A 3,164-nucleotide genomic window follows, 5' to 3' on the forward strand; every position below is an offset into this window, starting at 1 on the left:
GCAGTTTATGTAAATTGGCTTCAGCCTTGTTCACGGCTCCTCTATCTTTTGGCCAATAGTGACTTGTATCTGCATCTTTCTCTCACAATTTGTCATTCCCTTTCTCTTTCTATCCCTTCTGGTGCCTGGTACCTCTTGATCTATGGTCCTGCCAAGAATTAACCTCTTAGATTTTCTGGTGGCTCCTGCCTGCTCACACATTCTATGCTTTGGCTTTGATATCCAATTCTGATAAACTCTGCAGGGACAAATTTAGTGCTATACTTCTTCCCAGTCAGCATAACAAATACAGATAGTGATTTTTATAGTTATAGTTATTATTTATATCATTTTTAAAGGTACAGATTAACTATGAACTTGCAAAAATTACATGTCTAACTTTCCTATGACTCTATATTCAGTCAGTTTTTCATGGTCCAGAGTTCGATTTTCAAAACAGAACTTAGAAAAATATGGTAAGTTGGGGTATTTTAGATATTTTATTCAGAATCCACTAAAAGCAGAAGATATTATTAATTCATTATGTGAAATGGAAGTTTTGGCAAAAACAAAATCTACGAAACTTTAGAAAACAAATGATAAAGGTCATTCAGAAAATTATGCTTAAAAGATAAAGATTTAGTGTTAGGCCTGTTATTTGAATGGTTAGGAAATAAAATCAACCTTAAATCTAGGCTGCCTGGCCTTTTTCCTGGCCCAGGGATGTTACCATCTTCAGAACATCCTGTTTTTGATGTATGTGTCTATTCTAAGCTGTCTACAATGAAGAGACAACACCAGGTTTTCCTAGAAACCTACTTCTGTGCCTGACTTTTCCTTTACTCTATGCTTTAGGACTACCTGAATGTTGCCTGAGGTCTACCATCGTAGAACAAAATGCATTCATTTCTCTCTGTCATGTTATATTTAATTACCATTATTGCCAGTGTAACTTCTAGGATTCACAAAATCTTCTCCTTTTCCATCAAAAAAACAAAACAAAACAAAACAAAAAAAACAACCCTCCCCAAACAAACAAACAAACAAAAACCCCTCCACTTTCATTAACACAAGACTGTATTGCCATCCTCCACTTCTCACTGGCTTCTCATTGTCCTCTTGTTCTGTCTCCAAATAGTTCTGTGAATGGCTTTCACATCATCTAGAATGTCTCCTGCTCCAAAATTGCATGCCTCTTTCTTTAGTGAACTTATTAACTTCCATAAAACAGAAAATCAGTTCAAACTTCTCTACCCTATTAATTAAAAAAAGTTTAGAATTGAAGATTTTATGTCTGAATGCATGTTGGTGTGCATGTATGTGTTTATCCATCTGTACGTTTATATCTGTACACACATGTATAGCAAAGTACCTGTTAGTATACAGATCAATGCATTTTCATAAACTGAACACAATCATATAACCAGTTCCCAGATCAAAAAAGAGAACATTTCTGCACATTCTTTATAACCACTTTGTATTAAGGCTAAACCTTTATTCAGAATTTCCCTTTTCACTGTGCTCAACACCCGTTATCAGTCATGATGGGTTGACTAAAAGATTGATTTTTTTTATCATTCTAATGTCCCACACATATCCATGCGGCCATTGGCAGCTCTACTAAACCTTACCTTTATCCGTTATTTGAAATGTTTTGTTTTGTTTTGTTTTTTTCTCATGGCAAGAGGAATGAATGATGGAGAATTGCACTCAGGTACCTGAAAGTTTACATTGTTCATATTCTCTCAACCATCTTTCTCTGTATTCTACCCAACCCATGTATTTCCTTAGAGTTGGCCCAATTTTCTAGGTTACAGCTATAGACATTATCATCCTCAACACAGTGCTATTGATTGCATGCCTACTATGTATTAAATACTGTGTATGGCCCTATAAATAAAATACTACAAACAGGAGATAGGGATTTGACCCAAGGCTTGTAAAATCACCTTGGAAGATATTATGGGGCTTTTGCTTGAGGCTACTTTTCCTTATTTGTCTGAACTATACTTTCAAAATTGCATTCAGGGCTTGTATGGAGGTTTTATACCCACCCTTGAAGTTTTTCTCTTTTTTACCGAATTTTAAGGAAGCCAAAAAATATTTATGTCTTCAATTTTTTTATGTGTCTTATCTAAAACATTTTGCCTAATCTCAGTTCACAAATATTTTCTCCTGTATCTTCTAAAAGTTTTGCGGTGTGAGTTTTACATTTAGGTTTATGATCATTCTGAGTTGATTTTTGTATATGAGATACAAATATGAATATGAGATATGAATGAAAATTCTGATTTTATTTGATTTGCCTGTGGATATCCAATTTTGCTACACCAATTTGTAGAAAAAAACCTATCATTTCCCACTAATTGCCTTTCGTAGTTTTGTCAAAAATCAATTGTCCATATACATGTGGGTCTACTTCTAAATTGTATTTTTTGTTTTGTTTTTTCATTTCTATCTATATGCTATCTTTATGCCCAAACCACAACTTATTAATTACTAAAGTGTTATAATAAGCATCGAAATCACATAATGTTAGTCCTCCAAATTTGTCTTCTTTTTTTAGTTTTTTAGCTCTTGTAGGTTCTTTGCAATTCTGTGTGCATATTAGAATCAGTTTGTCAATTTCCACAACAAATCCTACAGTGATTCTGATTAGGATAACATTGGATCTATACATTACTGGAGAAAATTTATATCCTAACAATATTAAATCTTTTTTTTTTTTAGAGGGATGAAGGGGCGGGGGGAAAGAGAGAGAGAATCTTAAACAGGCTACACGCCCAGCATAGAACCCAACATGGGGGCTTGATCTTACAACCCTGTGATCAGGACTTGGCCAATATCAAGAGTCGGACACTTAACCGATTGAGTCACCCAGGCAACTTTATTAAATTAAATCTTTGGAACTATATTTCTTCCTTTATTTGGGTCTTTAGTTGATCTCTACAATGTTTTCTTCTTTTCAGTTTATCAGCTTTGCACATCTTTTTTTTTTAAAGATTTTATTTATTTATTTGACAGAGAGAGAGATAGCGAGAGCAGGAACACAAGCAGGGGGAGTGGGAGAGGGAGAAGCAGGCTTCCCGCCGAGCAGGGAGCCCGATGTGGGACTCGATCCCAGGACCCTGGGATCATGACCTGAGCCGAAGGCAGACGCTTAACGACTGAGCCACCCAGGCGCC

This window comes from Leptonychotes weddellii, chromosome 2 (assembly GCF_054177405.1).
Source record: "Leptonychotes weddellii isolate Sample4059 chromosome 2, ASM5417740v2, whole genome shotgun sequence".
NCBI classification, from domain to species: Eukaryota; Metazoa; Chordata; class Mammalia; order Carnivora; family Phocidae; genus Leptonychotes; species Leptonychotes weddellii.